Below are 16,147 nucleotides of genomic sequence, written 5' to 3' on the forward strand. Positions count from 1 at the left end.
GATCGACTGGTATCGTTTCTGCTCTCTGGCGAGGGAGTTATTCTTTGGCTGGAAAAATCTAAAATAGTAAATAGAAAATTTAATTTGCACAGGACTCATGGTTGTGCACAAACATTAACCTTTGCATACGTATGTAGGTATAGTGTGACTGACATGTAAGACTCACCTGGTGTGAACGTTTGCAAATAGGGAATAATAAGGAAAAACCAATGCTGGCTAATGAAACAGTCATTCAGAATTAGAACAAACAGTTGCGAATGCTGTTTGAAGCAATCTATTGTCTCCACTATGGCTTGAATAAATAGTTAATCTTTGGCACACTGTTAAGCTATAGTACTTCAAATAAAATGGTACAGTTGCACCTGAACAGTTCGTTGACATTTGCTGTCAAGATCACTGTAGTTCTCCCCCCCCCTTTTTTTTAAAGGGATCCTTGCTGCCCAGCTGTGGTTTCCTGCACAAGCTAGCAAGCCTGCAAGGTCTGTAATCTTGTTGGGAGGAGTTTTTGGGGGCTAGAACAGCAGCTGCAGTCAACCAGGAGCTGTTCTGGTGGATCTCCCTCAAAGCATGTGTCGCACAGTGCCACAGATGGGGTGGATCCCCTGCGTGGGGAAACCTCCTCGTCACAGCCCGTCAACTTGGCTCGGTGCTGCTGTGCCATTTGCTTGCTTCACATGGTTTAATGCGCGTAAGCGTCTCGCCATGCCCGTCCGTCCTTTGCTTCGTCCTCTGCTGCACGTTCGGCTCGGCCGTCTCTCAAAGACTCACTTCCTCATGGCTGCCCAGCCCCCATGCTATTAACAGGATTGAGCTAATTAGCTGCAAGCAGTGCTGTTCTCCCTCAGCAATGTAAAGGGTTTACTATTTTTATCTGACTCTGGATGTTTTTGGTTCCTAGGGGATTAAGGTCATAGGGCACATATTTATTCAGACGCTGGAATTCTTACATCGTTTTTCCATTACTTGGTTTGGAAGGAGGAGCCTCAGCCTTTCAACTCCCTCTTCTTCCCTTTTTGCTGCGCCCTGGGTGCCTGCTCGCCCTCCCTCCCTCCTCAGCGTGGGGAGCCAGCTTCTCCGAAACGAGAATGTTTTTTACTTTCACTAGTGGTACAGAGACATGCTAACCAAACATCTTATTTTTAAACACAAGTGGTGTCCAAGGGAGCGAAGGAGCCATGTAGTCATTTCATACAATGCACTGTTGTTTATCTGCAAGCAGGAGAGTTTATTCTAACACATTTTTGAAGCTATTACTTCCATATGTTGCTTGAAAACAAGGATGCTGCCTTGCAGGACAATTTTATTTTCCTTCAGAAAAAATCTGCATGGGTAAAACCCTAAAAAACCTCCACAACCTGAACTTATTACTACTTATGTTATTTCAATAATTCGAATACTTTGAGGTATAGCCTGAAAACTTGCCCGATACAAACGCACCTCTAGTTAACTGAATCAAACTATATACAATGCCTTTAAGCTGGACTGCTGAAAAAGAAATAAGTTTTCATCAGTAGTTTTAAAAACAGGGGAATCAAAGCATCTTTTTAAGAGTTGCCACTATATGGCCACTAATATTTCAGGACTGATTCCCTGTTCGTGCTTAACTGCAGTTATTGACGGATTAACTGCTGCTATTTAATTTGCTTTCTGGTGGAAAAAATACACATATTATGAAGCATTTTCTTCTTGTGTGCAGTATTTTAACATCCATATGGGACAGGATAATACCCAAGTGAGCAAGACTCTGCTTTAGAAATGCACTTCCTGCAGAAAGACAGTGAGATCTGTGATGAGCCTCAGATCCTGTCGCAATTTCTTCAAAAGTCTCAAGCTGGTCCTCACAGTTATGCCTCCTGCTCTTAATTTAAAGCTTTACACATTACCATCTATTTTGCCAGAGGAGCATAGCTGCCGATCATGATCTTCACCTCATGTCCATTAATCTGCTGGTTGTGTAGGCTCTAAGCAGTGGAGGGCCGTGCAAGAAGAATGGAGATCCTGAGCTTGGCTTGACAGTAGCTTCCCAAAGACTGTGGAGCACGCTGGATGAATGGGCCATCCTCCTGCCAGCCAGGTGAGATATGCCACAGAATTCGTCCCCAGCTGAAATTTCCCGCAGGCTGATGGCTCCACGCTCAGGTATGTTGTATTGCCGTAGCTCAGGTGAGAAGCAGCCATGCATACAATGGCAGATATCTCTTTGTCCACGGCAGAAGAAGAAGCAAGGGCTACCAAGCAGGGATGACTCTTACCCTGCTGAGTAACGCTCTGCGTGACCCTAGTGAAGAGCCGAGCAAAGCTCCTTAGCTACAGGCTGCACCGACCGGCTGTTGCTGCACAGACCTGGAGACACCAAAGGGTTGAGGATGGTTTCAAAGTTGTTTCCCTTCCCTCACTCCCCTCCGCTCTCACCAGAGCTGCCTTACCCAGGGCCGGGCTGCCACCTCTCCTCCTCCCTGAGCGGGTGCTGCCCGTGCGTGGGCGCGCGGCGATGGCAGCGGTGTGGGGAACGCGTGGGAAGGGCGAGGGCTGAGCTGCGTGCGTGGGTTTGGGTGCACTCAGAGGTAGATGGCAGACTGCACCGATTCCTGCTGCAGGCCGGGCAGGGAGGTGCTGGGGTTGCCCTGTGCAGAAAGCCCCTCAGAGAAAGCCCCTCAGGTGGGCCAGCGGCTGCAGCTCGGCTGCAGGTGGGGGAAGCGTCCTGTGGCCGTTCCACGGAGCAGCTCTCGCAATGTCTTTGGCGGGTCTGACATTGGGGACTGACCCAGTGTGGTGATTCACCGACAGCGCATTAGATGTTAGTGTTTAGTTTGTCTTTTGTAGCACAACTTTGGCTGAGAATCCGAAACCTCACCAAGTTACGGCTTAGTGTTGATTTTCTGTTCATGCTAAGCTCATCTTCAGCAGTGAAGTAATTTATAAATCATGACCCTTTTCCTCCCATCTTCCCACATAGGAAAGCACACAGGTCAATGATCTTTAAAGCCTGCCTCAGTTCTGAGTCTTCTTTCTATCTTGTCCACACTGTAAAACATGCTACAAAATAAAAATGATTGGGCAAAGAAGGCGGAGAAATATGGTACGCATTTAACAATAAAATTTCTATATAGAATTCCATAGTGTATTGAATCTATTTAATGAGTTTTCTAGATTAAGCTGAAGTCTAGGGAATTTTTATTATAATGCCATATCCCATAAAAATATCTATGGTCCTGTGAGAACAGAGACCATATTAATCTATTTCTTTAATGTTAGGTGATTAGGTAATAGACTTTTTGCAGCAATGATATTGACACTATTACTACTTGTGTAATTCAGTTTAAAAAAGTTCTGTTCCTCAACACCTTCTCCGTCCCAGCCCCATGACATGGTGCAAAAAGGGTGTAAATGCAAGTGGCTGTGCAATCTATGGGGTATATACTAAATACAGTCACCATTTTGAACTACATCAGGACAGATGACATTTATACTTTTATACCAACTCATGGGCAGATCATGAAGAGATGAAGAAGACCAGCCTCATAAGGAATAGCTTGTACTTTGCCAGACCGCTTCTGTAATGGGCCCAGGCTTTGTGGCTCTCTCCAGCTTTTGCTTCTGCAGGAGCTGTGGGGAAGCACATCCCAGGACCTGGCCTCCTTTGAGCCGGTTTCAAAACGCAAGGAGGATGCACAGCCTGCCGCTATGTCCTCACCATGGTGTCCCACCCCTGTGCTTTACCACCCAGTGTTTGAGGTTTGTTTAACAGATTTGAGGAAAACTAATTTCTAGAAAAATCTGGGTGCAGAAAAAGAACAGGATTTGTTATGCCGGGGTACCTGATAGTTTGCCTCTGGCAGAGAAGGGTTAGGAGCCCTACGGAGACAGCAGAATTGGCTTAATCACACAGACACACACCCAAATTACATCATATTCCTTGTTTAAAACAAATCAAATTCTGAGAAACATTAAGTGGCTTGAATTATAAATGAATCGCTTCCTTATGTGAGATCTGTGTTTGAACTGTTTCTTACGAAGCCGGGAAAGCTGCAATTACCTTGTACACAGCCCGCTGTGAAAATACCTCGAGAAGAGGCTGAGGCAGGCCCACAGAGCCCTTGTGGACCTGCTTCTGCCACCAGCAGCAGCAAAACCGTGTCCCCGGTGCCCCTGTGCAGCACCCGCAAGGACATGACCCTCCATGTCCCTGCCTGGGGGAGCCGGCCGGACCTTCCTGGGCTGGTGGGACCCCTCTGCGGCAGCTCCCGCCCCGGTTGCTCCGGTTTGGTGCTCGGTGGCATCGCCCAGCGCGTCCCACTTTATGTAACTGGCCGCTCAGCAAACGGTCAGCTCCGGCAGAGAGCAGCTGCCCAGCGTACGCTCTGCACCTCCAACACCGCCTGCCTCTGCTCTGGTTTTACCAGCAGGGCAACGTTTATTTAAAAAATAACAGTAAAAAGCCCTGACAGTCCTCCGCAGACATCCAAAACCTATTTGATAATTTAAAATGGCCAGAGGATGGGTAATCCTTCCTATGATGAAAATTGCTGGCCTTCTGGGATGAGATTTTTAAAAATTTTCATTAGGAAATTGCTTTGCATAAGTCATTAATTCTCTTAGTGTGCCACTACACAGCTCACAGGTCCCCTGTGGTTTTCTGGTTTGTTCTTTGTTTTTAGAGAAGTGTTTGTTCTACCAGGCATAAACTGGCAATATAATAGACACAACTTTTCAAAACCAATACGTGCTATTGTTCAATATATGCATGCTCAACAAGCTGTGTTTTCTCGTATTACTTTTTTCCACACTAATCCCATGATGCTGTGGTCTTATGGTTTTTTTGTTAACATTTTGTATGAAAATGAAGGATGGATACCACAGAGCAGAGTTGGGTGTTTCTTAATATCCCTAAACCACTGTCTGCTGTTTCCATAGGATCAGCTGAAAGTACTCAACTTTTCTTTTTACTCTATACAAGAACTGGAAGAAATGGTATAGTTCACAAATTGTCTCCAAGATTGTTACTGTACTCTGGGAGATAGTTATGCAGAAGAGTAATCAGTGGTTAGCTATTTATATCCTGCTTTCCCTAATCTGTTCCATATATTTATAAAGCTTTCCATATCAGACCTTCATATACATCTCTGAAAACCTGGTAACACTAGAGACTAAACATTAGCAATGATAAAGCAAACCTAGATCATCACCAGCAGACAGTGACATAAACCGAACTGTAATTAATTTTGAGTGATCTCAACAGAGTGAACGAAAATCGAGGCTGAGGTGCCCTCTGTGCTCTGCAGGAGAGAGGGCAGGATGAGAGCAGCTGCCAATGGGATCCGCGGATGGGAACGCTCCAGCTCTGCTGCGTTCACCATCTGCAAGTTCTCTCTCTCCTTCTGAAGTGTCTGTAGCTGCTGTGCTTGAACTGTAGCAAGGAAAAGGTGTTTGGCTTTGGAAAGTCATAGGTCCTTACTCTTACTACGATGATGATGGTCTTAAGTACTTTTTCACTTTTGTATCAGCAAAAGATCTTAGAGACAGAACATTAGTTTCACATAGTGCCTTAGAGATGACAGGGGAAAAAAACCAAAGGTTTTCCTCCTTGTCCTAAGGACTGAGAGTCTGACAGCCAAGCAGCGCTGCGGTCCCTGCCCACCCCAGCACCTCTGTGGTTCTGCCGGTAATAAGTGATGGATGGACAAAGGCAGGTTCAGTCCGTGAGCAATACATGGAGGGGCACATTTCTTTGCCCCCAAACATCAATGACCTCATTAGTTTTCTCGATCTGGGCGGGTTCAGACTTGGGACATTTGAAGCAAACCCAGGTGAGTCAGAAGGGTGTCGCATGTTCGTTTACTAACGTTCTCCATGCTGAAGCAGAGCCCCGGTACGACCACATCGTGAGCCCAAGGGCTCCTGGTGATGCCTCTCCTGCTTGGGTCTGCTCCAAGACCCCGGCACACACCGGGGCTGTCCTGGCAGGAAAGCGGAGTTCGGAGCACTCAGGGTAATGGAAAACCACTACAGCAGCTGCTGCATTTATTGCTGTATTGGAATAAATTACCACTCGAGCCATATTTCAACTGAAAAAATAAATGGTGTTGCAGCTTTCCAACACTACAGGACCAACCTTTCCCAATTCCTGTTGTTCAGAACGTGGCTTCCTGCTCCAGAGTGCGAACAATGCCGGGAATGGCGCGTGTGATTTCCTGGGGCACTGTCCTCCTACCTGACACTGCTTTCAAAGGGTCAAGACCATGCGATAAACAGTTGTTATGCCCTTCTCCCAGAACAGCTGCATGCCATTTGTAGCTGAAATACCCCAACATGTAAAGTCTATACAATGTTTTAGGATTTCTTAAGAAATGCTTGCAAGGTATGACTGTTTATGAGCTGTACAAAAGTAAATATTTGGATGGCCTTTAGCACTGGAATAGCAGACCAGATGGATCTATCTGGAGCTAAATCCTCATAAGGGAAAGAACTGTGGGAAGAGAATAAATATGTGAAATGCAAAGAGGCGGAAGACTGTACAAAAAATCTTTTATTCCGCAAAAAGGTTAAAAACAGAAGTCGCAAACGCAGTTTGGGGGGAGGGCAGTTGCTTAGCTTCTACAATAATACTTAGTTTGGCTTAAGTTTAAAAACGACAAAATTCTCTGCCAATCTTTATTTGATGAGTGACAAACACTAAAAGAACAAATTGAAAATTTGTAGATTAGGTTAGGTTACACCTCTATTATTCTAGGAATGCAGTTAAGTTTCATTTGGAAATGTGTGTGATATAACGCTACAAATTCAGTCAGAGACTAAGAACCCACCAGAAATTGATGACAGCATGAATACTGCTGTAAGAACACTTGCGGAATGCCTGATAGGGAAAAATAGCAGTATAATGGCAGAACTAAGCTTTAATGAAAGACATTATTAGTCAGCAGTCTAAAAGGCCTTACATTAGGCTCCAGGAAACACAGTAATAAGACATATCACTGCCTGTGTCTAACAGTTTAGATCCAGATCACACTGTGGGCTATCCATACAGTGGGTAAACCACTGTGCCAATAATCCTAACAGTGCTAATCCAGCGAATGCTTTGCTGGAAATAAATTTTGACAGATGAAGAAGAAAATTGCTCATTTGTCCCATTGCCCTTTCTCATACTAGCTAGTTGCAAAGTCTACAGAGCATCCTTGTGCTATGGAGCGCCTCAGTCCAGTAACAGTAATAACGCCACTGAAGAAAGTCAGAAAAGTAAGTAAAGTATAATGGTGATAATTAATGCAACTACATTCAGTAAGTTACAAATCACATGGCACAATGAGCAAGTAAAATAAACACCAACACTGAATGGCAATGGGCTTTTGATAACTTTTCTGCAACTGCCTAGACTCGAGAATGACTAATGTGTACCACAGTTACTATGTAAATATCACGAACACCCAAGTATAAGAGGACAAGGTAGCATACAGCTGTACCTGCTTTATGTTGCACGTATTCAGAAGGGAAGAATGGGGAAGAGATGGTATTAATTCTCTCTCTGCTGTATATCAAATAAAGCTAATGTAGTTGAAGATAATCACGTACACATAATTATCAGGATGAACTAACAGTCGTGCACTTTTCTTCTTGTTCAAGATACTTTTGACACAAGGCTCTTTCAAGAGCTCTATATTATTAAAAGAAGTCATCTCACTGGCGCTCATACAGCAATGCCTCTCTGAGAGCCTGTGGTTTATTAGCTGTATATTTTGGTCTGTCTGTTACATTAACATAAAGATGTTTACTAGCTGTTAAGGCATGTTTCGTTCAGCTTATCCCTTTGGCAACAGCAGCAAACTGCAGTAAGCTGTCCTTGAGAATGCCATGAACTGGAACTGCCCCAAGCACGGAAGACAGCCCCAGGCCAGTGTTTTGATCGAAGTCTGAAGTCAGCGTGGCACAGAGCCGCCGAGGAAACGCTCAGAAATTACGCACACAGTCCTGTTCACTTATTGCCAAAATGAAACAAAATCTGTGCCCATCACATCGAGCTTCCCTTACTTCCCCAAATGAGGGATTCTTAAAAAAGAAAAATCCGGGTTGCCGTTTCTTGTTCTGTTTTTTATAATTAACAAGAATGCATTTTTCTGCAATTGAAACATTTTCTATTTGCAGTGCCGTTGAATAGGAGAGGTTCCTAGTGGAATTTTTTCCTCATAAAAATGTGGGTTTTTTGCAGATTGGCATGACAAAGAAAGAAAAGCTCTGTAAAAGCTCCCTATCCCAACATACAACTTATTAGCGTATAGATTTCCCAGTGCCATCGTACATGTGGCATTCAAACTGGCCATGTCCACTATAGACTTGTCAAGCCTGCTGGCTCACCTCACACCTGGGAATGGAAAGCGGTTTCATAGTTGTAGTGTCACTGCTGTTTTATTTTAACTGGACCAGGCTTGAACGGCTACATTTGGCAGAGCCTGGCACGTGGCTCTTGAAAAGGCTGAAACAGTTAACCCAGTGTGATAAGCAGAAAGCAAATACTAAGAAATAAAATATGCTCAAGAAGCATCTGCTATTTTTTTAAATTAATTTTTTTCTGGTTTTTTTTTTTCAGTGTATATACTTTGATCACTAATAACCTTTTTTCTTATACAATTTTGGCATTCATATTTGAATCCCATATAAACCAATTGATGTTAACTTTCTTAGCCAAAGATTTATTATTATTATTTTCTAAATACTCTCAAATAATTTTGTGAATCTGAAAGATGCTGGACAAAAACCAGCCAGTTGGTTAATGTCACTAGCTGTGCCAGAATGACATCCTGCTAAGGACAAAATTAATTTCTGTGTGCAGGAGCTCTCCAAACCGCTCAGTCTGCTGCACTGCTAGCATCCCAAGAAGAGCTTCACATGTCAGTGGTGGGTGTAATTTGTGTGCCAAAAGTGGACTAAGAACAACTTCACATAATTTGTGGGCTTCTCCACAAGTTAGAACATAACAAACAACGCTATTGGGATAAATGTGAAATAAGAAGTCGAAGTCTCTTTTTGTATTACCATCTTCCTGTGGTACATGTTCTGGTTTTCACAAACATTAGAGTGTTCAGTGGTATTTTACACAGGGCACTGAAATCTTGAAATAACATATAGGTGCTGTAGACAAAACAGTGCAGCTGTGTCTTGTTAAAGGAGTGGATTTATGAGCCACTAAGTTTTATTTCCGTGCATCCTAGTCCTATTCTTTAAGATCCTTGTAACTCCGGACTTTGTAACCGCACCGTGACCAATACTGATATTGCTGCTCAGGGTAGCGGCGAGGGTGCAAACTTCACTATTTGCACTTTCATCAGCTGTTGCGCCATCGTCTGCAGCTGAACAAGCATTTCTCCACTGGCCTTAGAGCGTCGTGCTGCGTGAGCTGCAAGAGGAGCAGCAGAGTGAGGGAGTTAGTCCAGCTGCGAGCAACCGACAGAAGAACAGCAGCAGAAGAGGTGGGGAGGATTTCCCTTGCAGGACAGAAGCAACCCCCATCACTTTTGGGGAGGAAGAGAGTCTCTAATCGCACATTCACGTCTGTAACCATGAACTCCCCGACATGGACCTGTTGGAGCGAGTCCAGAGGAGGGCCACCAAGATGATCAGAGGGCTGGAGCACCTCTCCCACGAAGTCAGGCTGAAGAGTTGGGGTTGTTCAGCCTGGAGAGGAGAAGGCTCTGAGCAGACCTCATAGCAGCCTGCCAGTACCTAACAGGGACCTACAGGAAAGCTGGGGAGGGACTTTTTACAAGGGCATGTAGTGACAGGACAAGGGTTAATGGCTTTAAACTGGAAGAGGATAGATTTAGATTAGATAAAAGGAAGAAGTTCTTCACTGTGAGGGTGGTGAGGCACTGGAGCAGGTTGCCCAGAGAGGTTGTGGCTGCCCCATCCCTGGCAGTGTTCAAGGCCAGGTTGGATGGGGCTTGGAGCAACCCGGTCTGGTGGAAGGTGTCCCTGCCCATGGCAGAGGGATTGGAACGAGATGATCTTCAAGGTCACTTCCAACCTAAACCGTTCCGTGATTCCATGATTCTATGATACTACCCTGAGCTTCCTTCCTTTTGGAGTGGACATAAAGCATAGGGAAATATAAAAGCAAGTGATTATAGAGGCCTACTGAAAGGAAATAGGTTTTTAAGGATTTGGCCTGAAGAGTTGCTTTTAAGTGCTCTTTGAGGTTTTTGCTACTGCCAGGCTGCTCTGTTGGGAGCAACTGTGGGACTCTAAATTTCATAGTGTAATTTTGAAGTGCCTGGGATAGGCATTCATCCTAAGACCAAATGTGCTAGCTTTCTGAGGGGCAAAACTCCAATGATAATCAGCTATGTTAAAGCAAACACCTCTAACTTCTGCGGATCTTGAGCAGCTGAAAGAAATAGAATCTCACTGAAGATATTAGTCTGTGATATCCTTTCTGTTCTGATGTACTCCTACTTCTGTATACTTAGCATAAAATAAATAACGTCCTACTCATTGCAAAAGTGCACATTGTCTTTTCTGTAAATCTTGCTACAAAAACATGAGAACAGCAACATTAAAACAATTTCAGGCACATTGGAAAACATAATGGTGCACCTGGAAATTTTTTTGAATAACAAATTCAGTAACTACATTTCATTTATTTATTTCTTAAGGGCTTGTTTTGGCACATAGCATTGACTGTCACTGGATTTAATGCTTGTCAGGGTAAGGGCTGTCCACTCGGGGAAGTACAAAGAATCTTCTCATCTGTGCCACAGATCAAAGGCCTCTGATCAAGTGGCAGCATAAGAGAATTTTTAAATAAAAGAAACAGTATTTGTAACCACGATAGCAAATAGTTACTGTGTGTCAGAAGCTAGATTTGTCTGCTTCTGTATCAGAAGACAGGTATTAAATATTTACAATTGGTTCTGATTCAAAAGTAGGCAGACATAGATGTTTTGAGGCCAAGCTGCAGTACTACAATAATCAGGATGCAAGCATCCTATTCTCTGCTCTCCAGACACAACCCAACCATAAGTACCTTGGCTACCCTCTATCACCTTTCGTTATTCGGTATATGACAGCCCACAGTAACGCTCGTGCATTATGCTACAGAGCCCCGCCATCCCACAACAGAGAGGAGAGCCATCGCATCACGGTGCGAACATCAGCCGCGGCAACGTGTTGAAAAGCTCCAGCCTTAGCCGCGTGTAGGGCTGGCCTTAACGTCTGCCAGTGCCAGGGCTACTGGCCACGGGCAGGGCAAGGGCTTGCTGCCCGCCGGCGTCCCTCACGGTAACAGGGCCGGCGTGAGGAAACCCTTCTGAGCGATGGAGTGTAATGGGGAGCGCTGGCCCCCCGGGAAAGCGCCTGCCCTTTGGGAAGAAAGGCTTCCCAGGGTGGGTGGAGAAGGAGGAGGAGAAGAAGGAGGAGGAGGAGGGTGCCGGTGCGTTCGGCACCGCCGGTCCCCACGGCGGGGCGGGGTGGGGCAGGGTGGGGCAGGGCGGGGCCCGCGGCCCTGGAGGGGACCTCTCACCCCTCCGTGTTACACCAGGGCCTGCTCGCTTCCCGCGGGGTTACTCGCCTGCTCCGCAAAAAGTATAATGCTGAAAGAAATGGCTTGTTTCCGTGACTGAAAAAATTGAATCCAGGCTACAAACTTTTGCTGAAATCCACTTGTCTTCCAGCTGCAAAGCAGAGTTCCATGTCACAGCTGTTCCGCTGCTGTTCAGCTCCGGATGCTTTCCAAGCTGGTATTCAGCAAGGGCCACCTCTGAAGAGGATACTTGGAAGGAAGGGCAAGCCTGAATGAATATGGCCTTCCTGCTCATTGCTTGAACAACACCCTGATACCACCGAGGTGAAGCTGTTACTGCTATAAGTAGCTTTTCTCCTTGTCAAGACAGGTAACCGCAGTAGAGCTGAGTGGCATGTGTGGAAAGGGACTGAAAAACAACGGCACAGCCAGCGGGCAAGGCAGTCTTAACTCTGGTTCATCCAACAATTGGCATATTTGGTTTGCTAACCTTAAGAAAATTTAAGTATAACACCTGCATGTAATTTAATGTAGACTTGGCTAAACAGGGTTACTACCCGCACATGGATCTGCAAAGCTGCTGAGCCCGCCAGCGGCAGGCAATGCACGTTGCAAACCAGCAATGGTCCAGGGAAGCTGTGGTGCACGAAACTGTCCTCCTTGCTTCACTCACAGCCCAGAGGACACGTTGCTCATCTGTGCTGTCTTCTAGAGACAGAACACGCAGCACATATTTGCTGAGCTATGAACAGCTTGAATGGTTATCAGCTGTAATTTCAGTGCTAAAACTGATCAGCTGCAGCTGTACAGAATCACAGAAAAATGCTTTAGATACAAATTGTACTGCAGGTGTGGGGATATTAAGACAGGAGTTTCACACTCACAGGCAAAATCTAGACAGCTCATAGAGCCAATCCTTAGAAATCCTGAAAGATATTTAGGCCCCATAATTAAGCAAAAACTGCAGACCCCGTAAGGGCGAACTATATTAAGGAGCCATTGTTCACCTGAAAGGTGAAATCCAAACAGCTACAAAGACATTTTTCGTTATACAGGAGTTTGAACATTGCCTGAACACAGATGCTAAAGTATGCCTGAATGTTCTGACATCGTTAAAATGCCATGCAATGCATGGAGAGTTACCTCACGCATTGCTGCCATCTCAGCTTCAATACCCTCTGCACCAATAATAGCAACAACGGTCCCAGGGCCAGCTGGAATTTTTTCAAATCAAATGCAAGTATTTTCTTCATACCTGTGCTTGCCATTTCCTCTTCATTTCTATTAAGGGAATCAGCATGTTTTCCTCTGTTTTACTGCACGTTTCAAAGTTAATGATATTACTGTTCTCTGCCTGCTCAGTTGGAAATATTTATGAACTGTATTAATGTGCCTGCTTGCAAGATTCCCTCCCTCTCCAGTCCTAACTTCCAGTGAGGATGGCTCTCATGTGCGCACAGACAATGAAGTGGTTTGTTTGAGGCATGCACAAGCAAGTCTCTGAGGCCGACAGTATCTGTCAGGGCCCCAAGGGCCCCAATCAGCCCAAATGTCCCCGACCAGCCCCAGCTGGACACCCCCCCGCCCATGGCCCAGGACCCCATTTCAGCCAGCCCCGGGCAGTAGGATGCTGGGCTCCAGCCTCCTCACAACTCTGCCATGCCTGGCCGTGGGCCCCCTGAGCCAGGCTGCCCTCGGTGCCCCCCCAGCACCCCCAGCACCCCCCAGTTGCACTGCTCCCTGCCTGGGGTGGTGGGATGGGCTGCAGCCATGAGGTTCTGCCCTGCTGCCCCCAGCCCCGCAGGGAGCCCCCAGCCCTCCTGGTGCCCTCCCAGTATTCTCATATTCACATCTAGACATCCAAGAGATGAAAAACTGGGCAGAAAACATCTTAGATGACGGTACAGTTTTTCCCCATTGAGCTGTCTGCAGCTCAAAATTGGCTCCCCACAAAACCGACCATGTTATGGATCCGGGTGTGCATTTAAAAGCACAAATCATTTTAAGAACCTTTATGACTGATTTCAGAATTTTGAAATTTGGATTCTGAATCTTGGAGGCTTCTTTCCTGAGAGTCCAAGTTTGCGTGGTGTAAAGCAATACAAAATGAAGAAACACAAGTGAAGATAGTAAGAAACTGGCACTCTCAGCTGGAAAGCTCATTACCTGGCCTATAAATGAGATATAGTGATGATCTGTGCTCACCTGGACTGATTTCAGACACTTCAGGTCTTACGCTTGTTAGACAGCTGTCCTGGACAGTTATTGCAGCAGCTGTGTACTACGAATTTTAATTTTTATGACAAAATATGCCATAATGGACAGCAATAAATTTCTGTTGAGAAATATAACTGGAGCTGTATCCAGTTCAGAAGTAGTTCAGGAGAATTTCAAATGACTTGGCTTAAAAATAAATAAAGGACATGCACCTAGCAGAGTGCTCTGAAATCTACAGGACTCAGTTTGACACACTTTCATTTGACATTAGCAACCTGTAGTCTGAAGTATGGATTAGACACTTGAGTACCAGATTTGGCGTTTTCCACCTCTGCTTCCTGCAGTTCCAGGAACAAAATAAATTTAGGGAGCAGCCACTCGTGCGACCCTTCCCCGCTCCCAAAGTGTGAACTAAAAAAAGAGAGTGAAAACTCTGAGACCATTTCCTTGAAGCTGTGTTTTGCAGTCTAGAAAGTACAAAATGGCCCATTTAATCAAATGCTGGGATAGGCTCACAATGCCCACTAAGATCCATCTCTGAGAATAACAGAGTCCATCCCTCAGGGTTAAAAAAGAGCTTTCAGGCAGCAAAATACTACATTGCATTTAAGGGTTTTAATCTGATATAGTTTTGGGTTTTTTGTTGTTTTTCCTGCCAGTATAAAAAGCTCTTCATAAAGATCTTTCTAATAACAGCATAAGCCAATTAGTAAAGCCATGAAGACAGTGATGAAAGTAAGTCAGGTATGATTATAGAGGAATTGCATAACCAGCATATGAGTGCTTCCTCCATTATCCCTTCGCAACGGACCGGGAGCCCTTTCCACTCGGACAGGAGTTGGAGCTCCCACCGCTGGCCCCGGCGCTGCTGCACCCCAACGAAACTTTGGTAGCCACAGCTCTGCATGTTCCTGGGGAAAAGTGCAGGGAACCAGATGTCCCACCTTACGGAGGCAGTGGACCAGTGACATGGTATCAATTATTAGTAACACCTGCTTTAAAAAAAAATAAATTCTCTGTGCCACTTACCGCGCGTTATTTTATTCAGGACAGAGATACACCATGTAGCAGATTTTTTAGCCAGTCTTCTTTTTTCTAAGCACCGTGCAATTAATATCTTACATATACTTTCAAAAGGTGAACTCCTCAAAGTCTAAGGAAATCATGATTATGAACCAAATTAGGTAAGCATTGCATTATTAAGGTTGAATGTGCGCAATATCCTGCCTCCAGCCCTGTCAGCCTAGCGCCCAGCCCAAACTGAATCCAACCTAAACTGACGAGCCCTTCCCAGCTGCAGGTTCTCCGAAGCCCCCCCGGCCGGCAGGAGCCCCAGCTCGGGGGGTCCCTGCGTGGCAGATGAGCTGGTGCAGGTCAGACCCAGGCTGCAGCAGCGCCGAGCACAGCACGGGCTGTCCCACGCCGCCGGGAGCCACGGCTCGGGGACCCCGAGCTGCTTCCATTTCTAAGGCAGGTACCTCTGTGCCGCGCGTGCCGGCCCCATTCGGTCCTGCCACGTGCCCTGAACCTAGCCTGCGCCTACTTCCCAGCTCGCAGAGGTAACACCTCTGCCTCAAACAGGCTGCGGACGATGATCGGACAGAGGTCACCGAGCGCTCAGCAGCACCGGGAGGGCCACGGGAGCGTTTATGGCTGTAGCAGGCACGGTGGTTTCACACCCCCACGCTGAGAGCAGCAGGAAAAGACGAGCGCAAAAATAACCAAATGCGGTGTTTGTTTGTTGTCCAAGAAATGAACGGAAATCTGTTTTCTGTTAATATTCTCAGGTCTGCTGTCCAGGGAGCTGGCCTGACCATAGCTGCTGGGGGATGTTGCAGTACTTTTGTCAGCTGAAAAACTGAATTTGCTTCCCGCCAAATTTTCACCAGTAGCAACCTTCACAACAGGCAGCATCCATCTTCCAAACCCCCACTGAAACCTGTTGTCCTAAAATCTTCAACCCTACCTCATCTGTAGGCTTGCTGGCTGCAGCCCAGACCCCAGCCATTGACACTGGGAAGGTATGAGGCCGGAATGATTTGGACTCTCGGCATCTGCCTGGTCCTGCCTCTCGTCGCTGCCTGCCTTCACACTTGCAGCCTTGCCTTTGGCCTGCACAGGCTCCACCATTCCTGTCTGACAGCAAATGATGCTGCTCTTTGCTCGCCTGGGTTTGTCTGAGCTCTTCAGAAGGTGCACTGGTGGGTCTGGGATATCGCACCTACCTCCTCTGTGCCAATTTCAATCACATTTTCTATGAACTTACCAATGAATAAAGTCAAGTAATTCTTTGCTATCTTACTTGTGCTTTATTTCAGTAGGAAAAGCTGTGAAAATATTGGAACTTGGGTCAAAAATGCAATAGCCCAAACCTACAAGACAACTTTCCCGTGGCATCTATGCAAGCAGTGACATTGTTTTCCA

The 16,147-nt window shown here is 45.9% G+C and overlaps 1 long non-coding RNA gene across 1 annotated transcript; it reads right to left on the reverse strand.

Annotated features, from left to right (window-relative positions):
* Window positions 1-433: 433 nt before the first annotated feature.
* On the reverse strand, window positions 434-15,128 carry LOC138687821 (uncharacterized). The gene is made up of 2 exons (XR_011326958.1): window positions 14,753-15,128; window positions 434-3,036 (listed from the first exon to the last, which is right to left on the reverse strand). It is a non-coding gene; the product is annotated as an uncharacterized lncRNA (long non-coding RNA).
* Between the last annotated feature and the right edge of the window lie 1,019 nt (window positions 15,129-16,147).

This window comes from Haliaeetus albicilla, chromosome 11 (assembly GCF_947461875.1).
Source record: "Haliaeetus albicilla chromosome 11, bHalAlb1.1, whole genome shotgun sequence".
NCBI lineage: Eukaryota > Metazoa > Chordata > Aves > Accipitriformes > Accipitridae > Haliaeetus > Haliaeetus albicilla.